General features: G+C 39.4%; 1 protein-coding gene and 1 pseudogene across 1 annotated transcript in view; one reads left to right on the top strand and one right to left on the bottom strand.

Annotated features, from left to right (window-relative positions):
• LOC135709354 (uncharacterized) overlaps positions 1–22,825 on the top strand; it is a 465,653-nt gene that overhangs the window by 200,348 nt on the left and 242,480 nt on the right. The gene's annotated exons all lie outside the window — the stretch shown is intronic.
• Positions 13,336–14,811, bottom strand: LOC135709360 (uncharacterized; annotated as a pseudogene).

Raw genomic sequence — 22,825 nt, 5'->3', positions numbered from 1 at the left:
TTTTATTTATTCAAATAGGGGATATTTCTCAGAGTCTTAAACTATGTTAATCATCGATCGAGTTTCCGCTTGCTGCAATAACGACCTCCACACGCTTCCGGAATGCACGGCAGGTTCTAATAATGTAGTCTGGATCCATTTCTCTCCATGTACGGGTCAATGTTTGTCTGAGGCTTGCTGTACTCGGGTGGCGTTTAGAACAGGCCTTGGCCTTGATGACGCGCCATATTGAGTAATCCAGCGGATTAAGATCGGGGCTGGATGGCGGCCACATATCCTTCGCCCATAACGGAAGATGTTCCTGCAACCACTTCTGAGTGCGGTTCGAGGTATGGCACGGAACCCCATCTTGTTGAAATACAACATTTGGCTTCAGACCGTACTGTTCTTTGATCCACGGAAGAACATACTTACTTAAAATCCCGATGTAGACCTCTGTGTTGACCTTGTCGCCTTCTGGAATGAACACCGGGTCCATTTTTTTTGCCATCGGAAGCCATCAATCGAAACACCATAACACTAGCAAGATGTTTGGTCAGATACACGTTCTTGTGCTCGTCGACCACGTCTTTTACCGGAAGAGAACTTATATACCGGTCGGTTCTGGAATTTGATACGGGATCAACTGTAAACATGCTCTCACCGGTGAACGGATTTTTTCGCTATACCCAGGATTTTCCACCTCTCCCGGGACATCAAAAACTCCTGAACTCCATTTTTAAGAACAGAAGCCCCTTCTTCATCTGGGTTGTTCTCATTTGATAAAATTGTGGACGATATCCTCAAGTACCTCAATATTTCTGATCCTCTCAAAAGCATTGTTCTGGCAATGCTTCCTTCTGTGAAGACCCTCTTGAAGCAATTGACATTGAAGTGGCCCCTCATTGCAGCAATCATTTCCTTCGATGGATAATTTTCCAAACGAGGTCGGGGATTTGATCACTGTTCTACAGTGGAATTGTCGAAGTCTCATTCCTAAATTAGATTCTTTTAAGTTTCTAATTCACAATAATGATTGTGATGCATTTGCTGTTTGTGAAACTTGGCTCTCTTCAGATATCGATCTTCCTTTTTATGATTTTAACATTATTCGACTGGATCGTGAGGATTCGCGTGGAGGAGGGGTACTTTAAGGGATCAAAAAGTGCCATTCCTTCTATAGAGTGAATCTTCCACAATTTCCAGGTATTGAAGTTGTCGCATGTCAGGCTATTTATTATTAAAGGTAAGAGCCTTTGTATTGCTTCTGTTTATATTCCTCCTAGAGCCGTTGTTAATCGAAAACAACTTTCAGATATATGTTCAGTACTTCCTGCTCCACGGTTGATTATGGGAGATTTTAATTCCCACGGTACAGGCTGGAAGGAACTGTATGATGACAACCGTTCTACTATGATATATGACCTTTGTGACAACTTCGATATGACAATTCTTAACAATGGAGAAGTAGCACGTTTGGCTGGTCCATCCTCAAATGGAAGTAAATTAGACCTCACACTCTGCTCTAACTCATTATCGTTGGATTGCACGTGGAATGTGATCCAAGATCCCCACGGTAGTGATCACTTGCCGATCAAAATTTCGATTGCCAGTGGGTTCAATCCGTCGGAATCCGTTAACGTCGCGTACGACCTCACCCGTAATATCGATTGGACAACGTTCAAGACCGCGATAGATGAAGTCGTGTCGTCGGTAGAAGAGCTTCCACCGTTGGAGGAATATAACTTCCTCTCCAATCTGATCTTGGACAGCGCGCTTCGAGCTCAAACTCGGCCGGTTCCAGGAACGTCTTTTCGTAGGAAACCTTCTTCCCCTTGGTGGGACCAGCAATGCATTGAGGTTTATCGTAAAAAGTCCGACGCGTTGAAGCTTTTCCGGAAACGTGGAACACCCGTGAATTTCGAAGCGTACTCTTCTCTTGAACGCGAACTCAAGAGCCTCATCAAAGCCAAGAAACGCGGATACTGGCGGCAATTCGTGGACGGATTATCGCGCGAAACGTCGATGAATACGCTTTGGAACGCGGCGCGAAGGATGCGAACCGGTCTTCAAACAACGAGAGCGAAGAGTACTCAGATCGTTGGATTCACAAGTTCACGCGAAAAGTATGTCCTGATTCCGTGCCGGCACAGATGATTCCTCGCGAAACGACGAATATGGTAGACGAGATCAGCCAGGCTTTTTCAGTGCTGGAACTCTCACTCGCGCTCCTTTCGTGTGGCAATTCGGCTCCGGGGGCTGATAGAATCAAGTTCAACTTGTTGAAGAACCTCCCAGACGTCGCTAAGAGGCGCATGTTGAACTTGTTTTGTCAGTTCCTGGAGCTCAATATTGTTCCGGATGATTGGAGGCAAGTGAGAGTTATAGCCATTAAAAGCCTTCAAAAACCTTCAGATCATAACTCGTATCGTCCCATCGCGATGTTATCGTGCATTCGAAAATTGTTGGAGAAAATGATCCTTTTTCGCTTGGACCAATGGGTTGAGACGAACCACCTACTCTCAGATACTCAATTTGGATTCGGTAGGGGCAAGGGAACGAACGACTGTCTTGCGTTGCTTTCCACAAAAATTCAGTTGGCTTTTGCTAAAAAAGAGCAAATGGCTTCTGTATTCTTGGATATCAAGGGGGCTTTTGATTCAGTATCCGTTGAAGTCCTTTCATACAAACTCCACGCTTGTGACTTTTTGTACAATTTGCTGTCAGAGAAACATATGAGCTTTTCTCATGGAAACTCTACAGCTTATCGATTTAGTTACATGGGTCTCCCCCAGGGCTCATGTTAAGCCCCCTTTTGTATAATTTCTACGTCAGAGAAATTGATAATTGTCTAAGTGACAACTGCACGTTGAGACAACTTGCAGATGAAGGGCCCAAAGGGGTCGACCTGCAAGGACCCTTACAGGATACCTTAGACAATTTGTCTACTTGGGCTATTCAGCTAGGTATCGAATTCTCCACGGAGAAAACAGAGTTGGTCCTTTTTTCCTAGGAAGCATAGTTCAGCACAACCAAAGCTTCAACTTTTGGGTAAACCGATCACTCATTCTATGTCTTTCAAATATCTTGGGGTCTGGTTCGATTCAAAATGCACCTGGAGATCCCGCATTGAGTATCTGAGACGAAAATGCCAACAAAGGATCAATTTTCTCCGAACAATTACCGGAACGTGGTGGGGAGCTCATCCGCAAGATCTTCTAACGTTGTACCGGACAACGGTTTTATCGGTTTTAGATACGGTAGTTTTTGTTGCAGTATGCTGCAAAGTTTGGCCAAGTTGATTCCACAATATCGTTCTTCACAGATGGATCATTAATAGAGGCGTCTGCTGGTTTTGGTATTTATAACGAATTTCATAGCGCCTCTCAAATGTTTCAAGCTCCCTGTTCCGTATATATTGCTGAGCTGGCGGCTATATACTATACGCTAGAAACGATCGCCTCACTTCCACCAGATCACTATTTTATTTTTACTGATAGTCTCAGTTCTGTCGAGGCTATTCGCTCTATGAGACCGGTAAAGCACTCCTCGTATTTTCTCATGAAAATACGAGAGCTTCTAAGTGCTTTATCTTTAAGATCTTTTGTCATCACCTTTGCATGGGTTCCATCTCATTGCTCGATTCCGGGCAATGAGATGGCGGACTCACTTGCTAAGTTGGTTTGTGAGGGACGATATGTGTGTTCTTGAAATTTTGAGATAATACCAACCGGTGGAAACTAACGATTTAAAATTGGCTCTCTACTTGACTAGTACAGTACATCTACTCATAAGCGTACCCCATTCTACCCGAAATTCTAGTACTACACTATGTTTGTTTTGATTGGCTATGAAAGTTTGACACATTAAATTAGGGGTTTGTGGATTTTCCTATGTTTCGAGGGGTGCATCGATTAGCTTGGGACCGAAGAGAGTACCAGAGCTGAGCCAAAAAGTTAAGCACGTTTCTTCGGGACCTTCTGGTCTTAGAGTTACCTCTATGATAATACCATATAGGTAACTCTAAGAAACGTCACCACAATGCCAATACTAGATTATTTAAGCAAGGCTGACAGTGTTTTAAAATAAAAATTAGTTGAAACAGCTTTTGAAATAAGGGTCAAAGTTTTATCGATCGTTCAGCTGTTGAACATTCGGTAAAAATTACCGACGTCGGTAGTAATTTCTAAAAGTGTGCATTACTATGCTATAACAGTACTCATACTCAAAAACTGAAATGTACGTGGCGTACTAATGGATTTCCCCTTAATTGGTTGGATTTTCATCCTCAAGCGAGGATCTATACTGCTTATAATCGTATATATCATTCCCATATGGATTTTAGTCAATTTTGTAATAGCAACGCTATTCATTATCAATTGGCATCTACTAAAATATTATTTATAAAACTACGGACTTTGATCATGAGAAATGTCGCCCAGAAGTCAAGTTACACTTCTTCTGTTAGAATTGCTATATTTTTAGCTGATATAACAAAACATGCAAACGGCGCCGGCGGTGTAGTGGTAAGCGTGACTACCTCTCACCCCAGCAGGCCTGAGTTCAATCCCAGTCGGCGCCGCCGGGATGTTCTGAGGCATAACATCTCTGATCACGCCTTCCTTCGGATGGGAAGTAAAGCCGTTGGTCCCCGGTTCATGAGTTGATGGGTCGATAGGTAGGGTCCAGGTGTGGGAGCTGCCTTCCTGGCACGTCGGTAGCATTGGTGGCTCAGCACGGAAAACAAGATCGACGGAAAAAACAAACCAAAGGAAAAAAAAAAAAAAACAAAACATGCAAGCTTCACTGCAGCTGATTTTAACCTTTTTTTCGTTCTGTACACCTATCGACCCATCTGACCAACGGGCTTACTTCCCTTCTGAAGGAAAGCGTAATCAGAGATTTTCTTACATCAGAAAATCCCGACGACGAAGACTGGGCTTGAACTCATGAACTTTGGGGTGAGAGACAATTATGCTTACCGCTACACCACCGGCTGATTTTAACTGGAAAGAATTATCATTTAATTTACTATGATTTTTCAAATATTTACATGGGAATTGTACTTCATTACTTCTACTGCCATTTTCTCAATGCCAACTTTTTCCATATGGGACTGATAAGCGATTTAAGGCAGCGTAGCGTTATAATCAATTAATTAATTATGCACGATATTATAGAGTTTCAAACAAAGCAAAGTCCATGCAGTCGCACACATCACCGAAACCGGACTCTCGCATCCATCACCATCCACTCTTGCAGTCTTGCGGCTACCGGTTGTCATCGCCATACCATGTTCTTCCAACATTAATCTTAGCTCGCTTAGTCCACGAAATCGTTCGCTGACGCAAATTCCCCCCATTAAAAAGCCGACACTTCCTGCTTCCACGTCATAGACACTTCCTTTCTCCCCAACTCGAGCTCGTGTCTCCTTCGTTGCAACAAAAAAGCAGGTGCAAATTGTTGCATGACTTTTCAATCGAACCTCCCGGAAGACGTCAATAATTAACGAGCCGCTCCGAAAGTGTGAGATCGCTGCGCACTATCACTGACCGTGTGGATTGTGAGGCCTACATGGCGCAGGCTAACCGTAGAGCCAAGGATGACAAATTCCAACACGAAAGCCCCATCAGGTCGCGAACGCGAAACGCGCAACGGTAACATCCTGAGAAAGTAGCAAGCGAGAGGCGCCCTCCCGTTCGCGTGGACTAGAAGCGATATCTGGCCAGGATGGCACTTTGTGCGCTTCGTTTCTCGCCTCGAGGGAACTTTTGTGCTCTTGGAAATTAAACCGCAAAGTGTCATCGATCGATAGGGGTTGGCGCTGGCTGCCTCGGTCGGTTGGCCTCCGGGTTTCTCCTGATGATGATACATATGAACCGCCGCGCGTGATAGTGGAATCGATCGCGAGCAGAGACACCCTGGCAGTATAGGATGCTGGGGCTAGGTCGGTATATTGTACCTATTAGGTGGTTTGCGTTTTATTAGCACGACACACGCGGAGACATACCTGCAGGGCACAGTGATGCGTCTGGAGAGCAAACCGGCTGGATCGGATTCGTAGCAAGACAGGTACACATGGCACACACGTGTCAGGTTGATCTTGCCGGCGCTAATTACATTTGAGCAAAACTTAAGCTACGTGGGCCACAGAAGGGAGATGTGCGACTTACGGCGACAGTGGCAAAACCAATCTTTGGTAGCCAGAGGGCGTGTGATAACAAAGTAATGGCCATGGTTGGAGCGATTTAAAAGGGTTGAACTCAACGGAGCTTTAGATGTTCACAGGATTTATGCAATGGTAGGGTAATTTGTCAATTGCAACATTTATCTATGCCCATAAAGTTTACCAATTATGGTGACATGCTAATTAGTGATCAATTGTTGGATGATTAAAGGTACATGTTTGATGCGTGCGTATGCGTGATAATGTTTGCACCATCTTGATCTAGTACTACACTATGTTTCTTTTGATTCGCTATGAAAATTTGACAGATAAGGGTTCGTGGATTTTCCTATGTTTCGAAGGGAGCATCGATTAGCTTGGGACCGAAGAGAGTACCCGAGCTGAGCCAAAAAGTTGAGCACGTTTCTTCGGAACCTTGTGGCCTTAGAGCTAACTCTATGGTTGTATCATAGAGGTAACTCTAAGACTAGTAGCAACAATCAATATGAAACTAACGATTTTAAATTGGCTCACTACTTGACTAGCCTATTGGTCCCAAGCAAACGATTAACGTACCCCATTCTAGTCGAAATTCTAGTACTACACAATGTTTGTTTTGATACGCTATGGAAGTTTGACAGATAAAATGAGGGGTTCGTGGATTTTCCTATGTTTCGAGGGGTGAATCGATTAGCTTGGGACCGAAGATAGTACCAGAGCTGAGCCAAAAAGTTGAGCACGTTATTTCGGGACCTTCTAGTCTTAGAGTTACCTCTATGCTAGTAGGTCGCGAAGAAACGTGCTCAACTTTTTGGCTCAGTTCTGGTACTCTCTTCGGTCCCAAGCTTATCGATGTACCCCTCGAAACATAGGAAAATCCACGAACCCCTCATTTCACCTGTCAAACTTTCATAGCGAATCAAAACAAACATTGTGTAGTACTAGAATTTTGACTAGAATGGGGTAATGAATCGATTTGCTTGGGACCAATAGGCTAGTCAAGTAGTGAGCCAATTTAAAATCGTTACTTTTCACCGGTTGGCTGTATGCTTATCAACTTAGAGCTTTTGGATGCGAGACGTAACGTAGCAAGGGCAAGCTTCGCCGGTGATCTTCTTCAGGGAAACATTGACTGTTCTACACTGCTGAGTAGTATCAACCGGTGTAAATCTTCTTACCAGCGCTTCAACCCTGATGCAACCTACCCACTTTTGTCACACATCTGCGCTCACTTTACGAAGCCACACGAGAAGAGACGCTTCTTCGCGCAATCGCCTGGCGGCACTTACCGTGCGACAAACACACATCAGCGCAGAAATTAATTTCTGCTCTTGTTAAACCGACCGCACGGAGTGGATTGATCTGTTGTAACGGTTGGTATTAATCGAGTTTTTTTTTGCGCTGTGCGCGTATGACATTTTCTTGTTGCTCCATTTTTAGAAAGCCGCACACCGATAAAATTATTATCACGTTACGCTGTTTTAATTGTTCCTCAGCTAATATTTGTTCGTCGTATGAGGTTCCATGTTTTCCAATAACTCGAACATATGCAAGAAGGTATATGCTAATGCGTTAACATACAAAGTTGCACCACCGACGAAGTTGCACTCCTCGATAGGGGCGGAAAAAGGAAATCAATGTTGAAAAAATGATAACATGGAATTAACAGGAAGATTTTGCATGGCTCCGACTATGCAGAAAATAGGAATTACAACACCTAATAGATAGATATGCTCGAAGTTGAAAGCATTTGGTTGATTAGCTGTCCGCCTGCAAACAGCCTTGTGGATTCGAACATCAGGTCATTGTGCTTCAGATTCGGTTGAAGCTGTTTTCAGGAATTAAAAAAAAAAAAACAGAATAAGAAGAGTAATGAATTACTGCTGCCATCGTTAAGCGCCTTTCGCATCCAACCTACCTTTTGGTGTCACGAAGAAGTACTACGACTAACCGGGACGGCAGGTTTCATCGACAAGCATCTCGAACACCTTGCGGTCGTTGTTCGAATCCATACCTTGGTTGATTTCGTCCACGCAACGGAACGGTACATGCGTGATGTGCTGCAGCGACAAGGTGTAGGTGGCGATGGCCACTGCGCGTTCTCCACCTGATTGCACGCGCCGATTAAGGGCCCGCAGTTTTCCGTATTGCGATACTTGACCCGAATCTGGATGCCATACTCGTCGTAGTCACGCTACGGCAAAAAGGGAAGCGAGTGAACACAAAATAATGGCAGATGTTAGGTAGACCAATGCATTGCAAAAAAGGGAAAACTCACGTCTGGATTTCTGACGATCTCCCCAGCGAATCCCATACTGCTCATGAAACACGAAATGATACTATTGATGATGTCTACCACCCGATTGACCATGAGCAGTTCCAGCTCTGCGTGGAGTTACCGATAGCCTCTATTTTTTTTTTTTTTTTTTAATACTTTATTATAGAGATTTTTAGCCATAGGCTAGTTCATCTCTTACCGATAGCCTCTAGTAGTATCTCGATCTGCCGACTTCTCACCTCTTAGTCTTCCAGAATGTTTCCATTATCCTGGGACATACAATCGATCCTAGCCTGGATTTTCTCTGCTTGATCCAGTTCCAAATCACCATTTTTGGCCAGGAAAATCGACAGCTTTTGATTGCAGGCTATTTAACTACATGCAGATCGGATGTGAAAAAGGGAACTTCCAACCCCCTGAGCCTGAGGCTAATTCTGTTTTAGGCTCAACAAGTTAAAACATTCCTGAAATAAGACTTAACATCCTAAAAGTTTCGAATGAACTAAATGTACATTTATAATTAATAGGAAACATATTTTAAAAAAAAAACTGTTAAATTATTGGACAGGAGAAAAACTAAATTTCGTTTTTAACGATACAATTCTCAATAAAAAGTGTTTTTTTTATTGTTAAGTTAACCCCCCTTTTTACTGTAAATTTGTCATATAGGTACAATGACAAAAATCATTGTATTTTTATAGGATTTTTTTTATGGACGGGTCCTGTTTGGCGTCCAACAACGATGTCTTCTCGGTCGCGAATGACCGTGGCTTTGGTTAGCAGCACCGACTGATGAAATCTTTAGCAACAATTGCCGCCAACAAGCGCGAGTTGTGTTAATCCGATGTGTTTACCCCTAATCATTTTGGCCTATGGTCTTTCATTATACAAAAGAAGTGCAGATAACAACGAACACAACATAGTGACATGCTGTTTGACAACAGGCTCTCTCTTTCAAGAAAAAGAGAAAACAGGCGGCACCCCAATAGCATCAACTACTTTAAGGTTCAATTTACTTTGGTGTTTTTTGAAAAATTTCAAAAGCAGTTCTTTTCCGACGCATTATTTCATATTCCTTTTGATATTTTACACAAATAGACGCGAGCTTTTTGCAATCTAAAATAATGCGTCGAAAAAAACTGCTTTTGAATTTTTAAAAAATGCATCAAAGTAAATTGAACCTTAAGCTAGTACATATGAGTAGATACACTCAAAAAAAAAATTCACGTAGATGCTACGTGGAAACATACGTGGATTTTTTCCATCGTACTTTTCACGTAGCACTTACGTGAATTTCATATAGCAAAGAAAGCTTCCATTTGAACATCTTCCATGGGAGTTTCACGTACAAGCTACGTGATTTGTTGGTATTACCTACGAAATATGTCAATAGCTTTTAAGTGAAATCACGGTATAATTCAAATTGAAAGAATATAAAAAATATATTATTTTTTCATGAGTTTTATTTATTTCTCTGTAGAATTCAATTAATTAATTGAAGGTAAATGATTCAAAATTTGCATTGATTTTCAAATAGTAATTAATGAAGTCATTAAAAACTATGTGAAAACTATGCAAATGTTGAAGCAATTACCCAGTAACAACAATGAATATAAAGAACCTTTTTTTATAAATGTTTATTCAAATGACAATGATTACTTTATAACTAACTTAATCTAGCTTCGATTGATCTACATTGAAATCATTTTTAACGCGGAAATAGAACCGATCGACTATTTTGTGAACTGTTACGGGCGAACTATTGAATGATTCTATTTTCAGAATTACCACAATAGGTAAGCATTTTTTTTACTTCATATGCTAAAAAGTGTTCGTAATAATTATCAACTTGCCAGTACTGACTTACTATATATAATTCATTATTATGCATAATGAACTCAATTGCTTCGTACAAGTACATTACGTGATTTTCAAACAATGTCATAAAGTATCCAGCTCTATAATGGGTGCCTTTGTACTCTATGGTGCTTGAGAACATCATATTCAAATCCGAATCTATGTTTAGTGGTTGCACACCCGCATAAACGCGAACCATCACATGACCTTACCGATAATGGTTATAAATTGTTTATAATCCCTGCTAAACTTCAACTGAAATGGTTATGGAACTTTACATGAACGTTTGTGTGATAAAGTTTTAACCTTATGTATTAAGGTTTTTTGGAAGCGGACCTTACAAATAATGGGTTGTTAAGAACCATTACCATTCCAAATTCTTGTTTTCTCCATACATTTTCGGAAAGAGAACTATATTAGAACGTTTTTACTTATGGTTTGAGAACATTAATGGTTATGGTTATGGTAGTCAGTAAGGTTCATTAATGGTTTTGTATTATCGCTCAACTTTACGTGAAATATATCGTGAATTGGTAATCAGTAATTTACAGGCAACCAATTCGCGATATATTCCACATAAAGTTGATCGATGTTACAAAACCATTCATGAACTTTACTGGTTACCATAACCATTACCATTAATGTTCTCAAACCATAAGTAAAAACGTTCTAATATAGTTTTCTTTCTGAAAATGTATGGAGAAAACAAGAATTTTGAATGGTAATGGTTCTTAACAACCCATTATTGGTAAGGTCCACTTCCAAAAAACTATAATACTTAAGGTTAAAACTTTATCATTAAACGTTCATGTAAAGTTCCATAACCATTTCAGTTGAAGTTTAGCAGGGATTATAAACAATTTATAACCATTATCGGTAAGGTCAATTTATGGTTCGCGCTTATGCGGGCAAGCTTACTAAAATAATTGCGAAGGCTTAGATCAAACATTCGGAAATCTCCAATATCAGGTAGCTTGAAAAAAATGCTATTGAATAAGTCGTATGTAAATTGAAGAGACGCTTTTATACAAAGAGTTAAGCACACATTTTTTCGCGAGGGCATTATATGTGCGTACTGTTTAAATGCTCTGTGTTTGGCCTCATATCGGAAACACATCATATCCTCTATTGGTCCTGATGCAGCAATTACTGAAGGATAATGGACGATAAAATGGTGCTTCGGCTTGAGATCCTTCTTGAAAAGATCAAGATACATACTATGGTGAATGCCGATTAAACGGCGTAATTCATTAACCAACTCTAATGAAAAAGAGCTTTTTAAGCAAATCTCAGTCAATCTAACCAATATTATACAATATTTCCAAACCATTTCATCTTGTGGTACGAATTGTCCAATGATTAAAGTGAAATAATGAACCATAATACGGGTTTCACTTGAAGTTAATCTTATCAGTACAGCTTTACGCTTTTCCTTACTATTATAACCTTCTGCAATATCAGGCATTCGACTTAACTCACTGTCTATGCACGTTTTTGCAAGCAATTTTCGATGTTTGTTGAAATCATTCAGCGTGAAGAATTTCTTTGCATAGATACAGTGGTTTAAAACCTCTACTAGACCGTATTTACAAATTCCTGAACTAAACAGATCGTGCATCGCGTCCACACTTAAATTTTCTGTAACATGGAAGGAAGATAGCTCATAAAAACGGAGTTTCCACTTATGCCTGTTTCACTAGGTTGCCCTACTTCTAAATCCAAATAAAAGTCCTGTCGCCGGCGGAGACAATCAGCATGTTTACAATCTGTTTTTAATAGGTTTTTGGGTCTTTTACAGAAGCGACAGTAGAACGTAGCATTGAATCCGGTTGAAAAAAGCAACAGTGTATGGACACCCAAATTATCACCTTGTATTAAGCATAATACAAATCTGACAAGCACAACTTCTCCGCGTAAAACTAGGCTTATTCCCTCTTCTTCGATTTGCTTAAACTTATCAACTAGAGCTTTCAGCAGCTTATTAATTCCAACTTCCTTTATGTCAGATTTTTTAATCATACCTGCAACGAAAATGTTCTTGATTGAAATTCTTTCGGTATTGTTGGAAATCTGTAGTATATACCACAAATGCTGTGTCTATTACTATGTGAACTTTGAGAGTCGTTAATTTCATACTCATCAGCGTATAACCACACTGGCAGCACGTATTCTTGGTTGTATTTTTGCTTGATAGTGTTCCACGTAGTTCCATTTATGTAGTTAGAAATATTATCCGATTCCTCTAGCTGACTTGTATTTTGTAACGTTTGAGTTAATATTTCATCGCATTCAAAAAACGATTTGATTTGAAATATGATAGGCATGATAATTAAGTAGTTTTTAGGTTGCTCTAACTCTACATGTGTTTCAATATTTATTTGTTTTGATATGACTTTTTGATTTTCTTTTGTGATTATTGTAGGTAGTTCAAACCCTAAACTAGTTTTCAAGCACTTAAAAAACTTATGATCTGAGTTTATAAAATGGAAAACGTTTTTGATCTTATCTATATACTTTTGGAAAGCAAATTTTATCTCTGGGTCTGATATTAGAAGGTTGAAATTTTCTATCTCACTGGCTGCTTCTGATAGCATTGAACTTATTTCATTTTGTATATAGTAAACGTCTTTTCTTGTGAAATTGTTATTTTTATGCATTAGCAGAGTTAACTTAATCGCCATCTGATCGAGTTTGTTAATTGAACTTTCGGTCGGTTGGACCAAGTGATCATCACGGTCGGCAGTCCTCCTTATTTTTGATACAGGACAACTGAATTCTGCCGATGATGAACCAGCCAATGGAACATCAGGAAGTATTTCTTCTGGACTCGTTTGTAAGTGATGATCACCTGCGCTTGATGATGGTGTGCTGGGATATCCTGGGTGATGGTTGATGTGTTTTTTGAATGGATAGAGCTTCGAAAATAATTGGTTGCATCCTGCTATCGTGCATCGGTAGTGGTATATAACTGGAACTTGATGAAAATCTTTGAGGTGCATAAGGTATGCTTCCGGCGTCTCGGAAACGTACGTACATCCTTGGATCATACAGCTTATCATTGTGTTTGTTGAGTGTTCTTCATATCCAGGTAATTATGCAACTTGTTTATGCAAGCATAAGATGCTCGCTGTTTTATTCCATACACATAGCCGCTTATGAAGTGCCAAACGAGTTTTGTGATTTTTGAATAAGGCAGTCCAAATACAGCAGTCAGCTTGATTATAACATCAACAGCTCTCGAAGCAGACGCTAGTTCGTAACACACATCATTGTAAATAACGAAGAAACGCCCTTGCAAATGCTCCAAGCTTTCACCTACTGCAACTAATTTAGGTACAGTAGGTAAATTGCGCTCTGCGTAGCTCCGGTATACGGCTTGTATTTTCGAATGAGCTTGATCTCTGGAGACCGCAAAAAGTAACACATCTTCATGACCTGCCAGAATTGTTGGTTTGAACCTCGAAGCAGCAGAGATCGGAGGCAGAACGGTGTTAAGTGCTTGTAGTAAAGCGCAAAGTTTCGTATCTATGAAAAAAAAAACAAAAATTAATTAATTGGATCAATAATTAAAACTTTCATTGTACCAGTGCTTGCTCCTTCTACAGATAGCTGCTCAAGAAGCGACGCAGCTGATGGATCCATGGCTTTCTAAGAAATAAATTGCGTTATTTCTGGAATAAAATTTTCCAACTTTTTCCATCCATTCACCGCGTTTGGGAATAGCTTTTGAAAATCAATATCAATCTAGATATTAAAAATTACTTCAGTAAGGTATTTAAAAAAAATAAAACGTAAAACCTACCAGTTGATAACCATGCTGACTTTTGTAATGTTGGTACGTCGTTAGAACGCGATGAATATTTTAGCAGAAAGCAAGTCAGGTTTGCGGACATCATGGCTACGTTTCCATTGCTCAAGGACAACTGCCCAAGGATCACCATTCAACATGAGCCATTCTGCAGCACCTTCGGCTTCTGCATTTATCGCTGTTTCTGTATCGACGATTGTTTGCTTGTTGGTCTGGTACTCGTTTTCCTTAGTTTCACGCTTCCGCTTCCGTTGCTTCAGATTTCCAATTTTATTGGTTATTTTCCCACCGTGGTTTTTGCGATCTCCACTTCTCTGGATGAAATAGTTCTCCTGAAATGTTAAAAAATTTCTTTTATCGTTCAAATATTATTTTAAAGAATTATTTACCTTCTGCTCGTGTTTAAACAACGAAGTCACGGCTAACGCATATATTTCAAGGTCCTCGGTATGCAGCTTATTCTTAGTGTTCAAATGGTACTTCGCGATTATGCCAGCTAGTTCCAATTGCTTAGCTTCAGAAAGCTCTGAGATGTTTACGTACTTGATGATATCTTTACCTTCTTCGGTGTTTTGGAGTAGTTGCAGTAGTATTCTGGGAGTAAACACGTTAGCAGAAGAACTTTTTGGTGCACTGGCTAGACCGTTCTCGTCCGACAGATTATCGTTCGAGTTTCGAACGTTATGATTTCCGGCCTGCAGGGTGTGTGAATTACTACAGCATGCTACTTCGGTTGAAAGATTAGTGAACGGTAAACGCTGAGCTGAGTCGGAAAGTCGCAAATGATGGCCTGGTTCCAGCAACGGTAGCGTTTCGTTGTCTTGAGAAGTTGAAGCAACGATGATGTAAGTTTGACCGTCAGCTTGTGTTACAATTTCTGCCTCACTATCGTCTTCTAATGAAATATCATCCGGGAGATTTTCTTCCTGCACGGATGACTCATTGACTTTCCGGCTACAGTCGTCCTCTAGATCTTTTGGGTGGTTGTCCGGTTCACTACCGCTTGATTCGAGTTGCAAAAGTTGTTCTTGTGGAACGAGCGTCAGTGCTCCCGAGACATGTGTTGAGATATATTGGCCAACTGCAGAAGTTTCTCCTGAAATTTCTTCCTCTGAAGCCAACACATTCACTTCCGTTGCGGATAACAGATTATCGCAAACTGGAATTCCTTCGCCATCAAGACTTTCGTCGCTGCCTGAACTTCCTTCTGGTTGCTCGTATGACTGGCTGTGTCGTGCTGTTTCGACAGACGGACCAGGGTAATAAATTTGGCCGGTTAGTCGCAAACGCTGTCCCGGGTCAAGCGACATCAACAAATCGATGATTGCAGATTTCTATCAAAAACAAAACTACGTCAGTTCTCAAGCATTTCTTTTTTAATAGCATTTTACTTACGTTTCGTGTGCGCCAGGAGGAAATCAGCTCAATTAATACAGAGTACTTCCAATTTATTTTCGTTGGTTGCAAAAACTCTTTAATCTGGTCGGCAGTTATGGTCAATAAGTCCAAAAACTGAATTCCACACTCTGTAAAATGAAATAATAATAGTTACAGATGTTTATTTATGCAATAAAATCACTATTTACCGTCCAATATCCCCAAGAGATGATCAGCAATCTGCAAATCAGCTAAGAGCTTTTGCACTACGTTCTGCACAGTGGCCATGTTTGTTTTTTTTTTTTATACGTGTAGAACACATAGCATGTACGTGAAAGTCGAGCTGTCAAAATGATGATTTCAATGTACGTGATTTTCACGTAAGGAGTATTGGTCAACAAGGTGATTATGAAAGGTGTTCCAACTAAATTTCAGGAACGGGTATCTAATTTTTACTTGAGTCAGGTGAACTCTCAAAGAAGATTATGATTTTGGATCTACGTGATTTTCCACGTAGCTTTGATGTGAAGAATTTTTTGAGTGTAGTGTTGCCAAATTTCGAGCCGCTCCGTCTGTCACTTCGTTTGTGCTAATACATTCAAGCCTACAATTCCACACCTTCTATAGTTCAGGTTGAGCCTTGATAGCTAGCTGTTTGCAGGAACTGACCTCCGATAGATGACCTTGATAAATGTTCAAATAATACTCTTTTAACAAATTTATGGTGGTCCTGAAAAGGACCGTTTTGTCGTGATGGTTGAGTTATTAGGATGTTAAACACAGATGAGGCTGGTATGTTGTTTGGAATTAGGGTGACGCGCTTGGCATAGATGGCCCACAGCGACTGATTCCGATCCATAGCATAGCGGGCGGCTTCTTCCTCCTTCTATGGTTGCTCATGTGGGCTCTGCAGCTCGCTGTACTGCTGTACAGCTGTACTGTAGAACAATGTTCAACGACACGCCGAAAGCACTGCTGCTGCTAATATCGACCGGACACCACAACACACGATGATTGAATGAGCACTGTTCAGTGAGATCGCATCGAATTCGATTTTTAAATCTGTGTTATAATAATGATATAATTATGTGTAATAATTTGGATCACCATTGCAACAGTTGGACATTTGTGTAATTTTCAATAGTAACCTATTGAAAATTAATAAAGTGTTCATTTTAGCAGATTGGTAGATAAATTTCGATCGTTGGCTTGTTTAGAATTAAAATCCATCTGCTATTGACAGAGTTATATGTCCAGGGCTGTTACAAGATGTTCTAAATTTGATCCGCGATTTCCGCGATTTCTCAAAAGAAATCCGCGACTTAAAATACTAATACGCGACAAAAAAAAAACTGTTTTCATTGCCTAAAAATAGTATTTTTATGCTACTACATGACATTTCAAGCTTATTGCTTATAGCATATTAGATTTTTACCTGCTCTCAACTTAGTGTTCTTTGAAGTACCTTCACATTTTAAGACGAGGCTCGGTAGCTCAGTGGTTACCGTTCCTGCTTACTGAGCAGAAGGTCCGGGAGTTCAATCCCAGGCCCCGTCCCCTTCCTTGCAATTTTTCACTTTGCCTTATTCTATACCCACTAGATTCTAATGAAAACAAATTCTTCTTTAACACCGATCGCATCACTTACCACAGTGTGGGTCCTGATCTAAAAATAGAAATTGGATGAGTGAGTGCGCGCGCGTGTGTGTGTGGTGTGTGTTTGTGTATTATAATCGCTCTACCAAAAAACGATCCCTGCGTGTGCGTGTGCAACCTTTCCCCACATCCAACATCCCAGTGATTTCTCGTGGAAGCGCAGAGGATTTCTCGGTTTCCTTCACAGCAAGTACCACGTCAACACATTCCTTCCCATTCCCTAGTTGACCTGCATTCGGACACGGCCGGCGTTGGAATTGCTAAATATTAGATCTCCAGTTCTTACACATTGAGGATGAATGTTAGTCCCAAACATCATCTGTTGGTTCTCTGTGTAATTGCAGCTGATCTGGTTGGTAATAACAGAGCAGCAACCGTGGGCGGTCAAACTGATTTATATTTTTATTTATTTTTAAGTACCTTCACATTTTAATTGAGAGCTTTCTATGCATGTACCATCCTATGCCCAAGGAAGTAGAGAAATTTTCCAACCCGTAAAATTAATAGACGAACTCAGTCGCCTCCAGCATGCACACTAAGATTATTTTACCGATATCTCAACAGCTGAACGTTCGGTAAACAGTTTGGTGATTTTTCACAGATTTTCTGTGATTTTTGGCACTGCACATTTGTTTGGACATATTTTGATACTTCAGATATTGAATTAGTCTTGGGTGATTTAGTAGAAAAATATTCTGATCTCCAGAATGATTTCAGAACCTATAACATCTTGTATACGTAGCAAAAGGTCGGGCACGAACCACATAGACACTTTGAATCTGTTTGGACATATTTCGATACTACAGACATTATTGCAGTCTTGGTTGCTATAGTAGAACAAATCAACTGAACTCCAGGACGAACCTAGAATATCCAGTATGCATGACAATTACTCGCATATATACGAAGCGTTTATGATTTGACAACGAAAAATGCTATGTTCATATTGGAAAAGAAAACATGAAAATGTCTCACATTGGACAGACCCCAGGGAATTTCAAAATTGAGATCATTTCTCGATTATTTTCAGGGTGTTTGGTTTGAACCGGTAATAAATTGAGCGCCAAATGAACAACAAAATTGACGACAGCAAAATAATTCGGAACGGAAAGGTTACAATGCATTCCACAATTGTTGTGACAGCACATCAGTCCCTTCGCGATTTTCGCGACATAATTTAATGTTTCCGCGATTTTCGCGACTAAAAGTTCAAATCCGCGACAAATCCGCGAAATTCGCGAAATCCGCGCCTGTTGTAACTGCCCTGTATGTGGTCAAAACCTGACCTATTTCGGTCGATTTTGGTTTTTTGAAATTGCTCCCCTAATATGTTGCCGAAAGACGTAATCGTACGTCAAAAACGAGCAATACTCAAGTACTTTCTCGCTTCTACCATTTCTGCGCGTAATTAGTTCATCACTTCAAAGATGAACATTAAATAAATCAAAATGTAGCACTTAAGGTGAAGTTTACCTTTCCTAAACATTTTTTTTTTCGGTACGTATTTATGTTTTTTTAAATATCAGGAAAAAAAATATAAAAAATCCAAGAAATTCAGCTTTTTCTTAGATTCTTGAAAAAAAAAACTTACATGTAAAAAATATGTTTTCATATATATTATTTCATGAAAAAAAATTGACCCTCCGTAAAACAGAATTGCAAATGTTTTGTGGATTTTGAGTTCAACTTTATACCACGATGAAACACAAAAAAAAAATTTTGCAAGCGAAATTTCTTTGACAAATTCGAAAAAAAAAACTTCAAGGGACAGCCTTCTTGGTGCTATGACCGAGGATGGCTATTACGAGTCGTTCGGACAGATTGTAGGGAAAACACGTCTTGTCAGTTCAAACTATCAGTTCACACTCATCTGTATTTCGTTCTCCAATTATCATTACATGAGATGAGAGTTGCCTCGCATCTCTCCTCTCATCTCCCCAATTAAATTAATTCTTCCACCAGTTTATACAATTTCATAAGTTTCTATAATTTCAATGTAAATTCATATAAATTAATTTTAGCTAAAAAAAAATATCCATCCAGCCAGTAAATTCATCTTATTCCTACAAAATATAAACATGCAAAAAAATATAATCAAATCTATTAACTCGTCAGATCTTATGTTTCTTCTTCTTTATTAGTTGTCCTACATTAAGATTTTTATGTTTTGGCTTTTTATTTCTAGTAGATCTGCGTAATGCTTGACTCGTTATTAGTTTTGGCTTTTTCTTGGATGTAATCGACTTGCGTACTTTCTTTACATTTGATTCTGTTCTTATGTCCTCTGAATTCTGCTCTGACACTGAAGCAGGGTCTACACAATTTTTCAAAACAAATGGTTGTTGTGGAACTCGTTTTAATTTATTTCTATGAGCTTTACGAATATCACCATGTATATCTACTAGATATGTGACATTTGAAATTTTTTTAATAATGGTGCCTTCCATATTACATGCTCTGCCGTTAGATTTATAGTTGTAAATAATTTTACTGTTGATTGCAAAATATTTATCTGCATTTTCAGAACTATCTTCGCCACTGAATGTTTTCTTCTTTTCTCTTAGACTTGAAAATTCTGTACGAGGAATAAAGCTGAAAATACGTTCATATGGTATAATTTTGTCCTCTGTAGTTGGAGATTGACGATGATGGTGCAAAAATTTATTGATTTCATTGTCGATCTGAAATGATGAAGAAGAATCGATCTCATTTAGTTTTCCCAACACAGCTTTTGTGGTTTGGACTGCCCTTTCTGCTAACCCGTTGCTAGCAGGATGGTAAGGTGGGGACAAAATATGTTCTATATTACGCGATTCACAGTACTTTTTGAATAGGAAGCTGTTGAATGGCGGCCCATTATCACTGACAATGGTTGATGAAAATCCAAAAACTATGAAAATGTTGTCAAGTTCTTGTGAAACATTATCTGCATTTGTTTTGGTCATTCTCCGAACTTCAATGCATCGGGAATTTGCGTCGACTAATATTAAAAATGTGCGGTTATATTTATGGAAAAAATCAATATGAACCCGTTCAAATGGTTTAGTAGTAGCTGGCCAATTTCCATAAACTCTTGGAGTTCTATCAACTCCCAAAATTTGGCATTTCTTGCATGAATTCGCATAATTCTCGATGTCTACTCCAATACCATCCCAGTACAAATATCTTCGTGCTATTTGTTTCATTTTCTGTATGCCACGGTGGTTTGCGTGTAGTAACTGTAAAGAAGCTAATTTCAATGTGTTAGGAACCACTATTCGTTCACCGAAGATTAAGCACCCTGATTCTACGTTCAATTCATCATCGTTTGGCATAAAAATTCTTCAAAGGTCTCTCTTTCACGTGGCTTGGCCAACCATTTTGAACGAACTCTAAAACTTTTGATAATGTTGAATCGTTAGATGATTCTTCACTAATAGTTTTTGAATTGAGATTCACTTTTTGGTCTTCAATCAAATAATTTAGTTCATTGAAGGAGCTGCACTGACTTTCTTCTAAGTCGGCACTACTCAAGTTTTGGTCCAAAGGTAGTCTTGACAAGCAATCTGCTACATGGTTCTCTTTACCAGCCATATGCGTGATAGTGTAATCAAATATCGAAAGTCGTATGAAATATCTTTGTAGCCTATTAGCAACTATTGACGGACCACCTTTTTTGTTGTTCAATATGCCCAATAAAGGTTTGTGATCTGTAATAATGGATACTTTTTGGCCTAACACATATTTGTAAAATTTTTCCATGGCGAATACTATAGCTAATGCTTCCCTATGTAAAATGGGATATTTTTTTCAGCTTTTGACAATCGGCGTGATACAAAAACCACTGGTTTTTCTATGTTGTTTACTGTGTGGCTAAGAATACCTGAGATTCCATCGTCACTTGCATCGCAAGTCACGGTGATTTGTTTAGATGGATCAAAATGCGTTAGAACTTGAGCACTACAGATGGCTTTTTTGCTTAGTTCAAAGGCTTTATTGCAAGCGTAGTCCCAATTCCATTTGCTATCCTTTTTTAAAAGATCATAAAGAGGAGAAAGGACTAAGTTTAATTTAGGAACAAATTTAGTATAGAACGTTATCATTCCGAGAAATGCTTTTAGTTGTGTGTTTGATTTTGGCTCTGGCACGGCCTTAATCGCCTTCACTTTCTCCGGGTTTGGTGATACCACAAACGAAGTGACAGACGACTAACTGGCGAAGAAATCCATTAAAATAATGTGGTTCACTGTAATAGAATTTTCTTGGAAGCTTGTGCCATCATCCACCAGATGGGTTAGTTTTTTTGTTTTGATTTGAACAAAGTTGATTTTGTGTACAATGATTCTTTGACAGTGTGCAAAGAGTGCGTATCATTTTGTCATTTTTTTATGCATTTCAGTTTTGAGTAGAGTGAAAGAGATAGAACCAAAATATTCTAGTACATTTGGTGAAAATGCTAGTTCAATCCAATAGTAGTGTTGCAAAGTGGTACAATCCAGTAGTAGTGGTGTTGCCATGTGGTACACTGAAAAATTGAAATAGCAGGTTAGTCACCAAAGTTTTCGAGCCGCTCCGTCTGTCACTTCGTTTGTGGTGATACACCCGCCTCCGACAGAATGTGACCCAAATAGTTCACTTGGGGAACGAACCACTTGCATTTCTCGGCGTTTATTTTGACGTTATGTTGCGCTAACCTTCTCAACACAGTTTTGATCACCTTTAGTAACTCATCGTCTGACTCGGCCCAAATGAGGATATCATCTATATATGTTTGTACGTTCGAAATACCCAATAGGATTTTATCCATAACCGATTGAAATATAGTAGCCGCCGGGTTAACTCCAAACGGTAACCTACGATAAGCATACAAACCTTTATGGGTATTGATAACCAAGAGTTTTTTTTTGTGGTTTCAGAAACAACAAGTTGCTGGTAGGCTCCTCTCAAATCAATAAGAGCGAATTTTTTTGCTCCGCTTTTGTTTGTGATAAGTTCTTCGATAATTGGTAAGGGGAATGATGCGTGATTATGTATGGGTTAACCGTTTTAGATCCATCCATGCAAATACGAATATCTTTCTTATTTGGTTTCACTACCACAACTATGGGGGAGGCCCATTCCGCGTATTCTAACTTTTCAAGTATACCCTTAGCCTCTAAATCATCTAAATGTTTTCCTACAGTTTCTCGGTGTTTAAATGCGACAGTGTATGGTTTGTGTATTAGGGGTTTTGCTTGGTTATCTATACGGATATCAACTACAACACCCTTGACCGGTTCTGTAAGATCATCGTCAAATGCAGATGAGTATTCTGTTTTCAATGCTTTAATTGTATTTTTTATCCACTGTTCTCTATTTATTTCGCAAAGAGAATTGAGCGAAAACGAATCTCTCCAGTGCGGCCAGATAATGTTTAACCAATCGCGGCCTAGCAGAGATACAAATTTTTTTGGAGATTTAATTACTAAAAGAGATAAACTTAAAGTTCTGCTTTTTAATTTTATTCTCACTACTATTTTACCCAAAACGTTCACTGTCTCACCCGATATAACGGAAATGTTTCGGTGATCTGGTAGTAGTGTACAATTGTTAAACTTTTCTTTGTATGTATTCAACGAGTAAATGGTTGCACATGCACCTGTATCGCACTCCATCAACAAAGTTTGTCCATTTATATTCAATTCCACAAAAGCTGGTGCTGAGTTATTTGACTTACCAAGCATTA

Source organism: Ochlerotatus camptorhynchus, unplaced genomic scaffold, assembly GCF_037179485.1.
Source record: "Ochlerotatus camptorhynchus isolate MF236.1 unplaced genomic scaffold, CSIRO-AGI_Acam_v1.1 ptg000358l, whole genome shotgun sequence".
Classification (NCBI taxonomy): Eukaryota; Metazoa; Arthropoda; class Insecta; order Diptera; family Culicidae; genus Ochlerotatus; species Ochlerotatus camptorhynchus.
The sequence above is the reverse complement of the archived record's forward strand: the minus strand, read 5'-3'. Positions and strand labels throughout refer to the sequence as shown.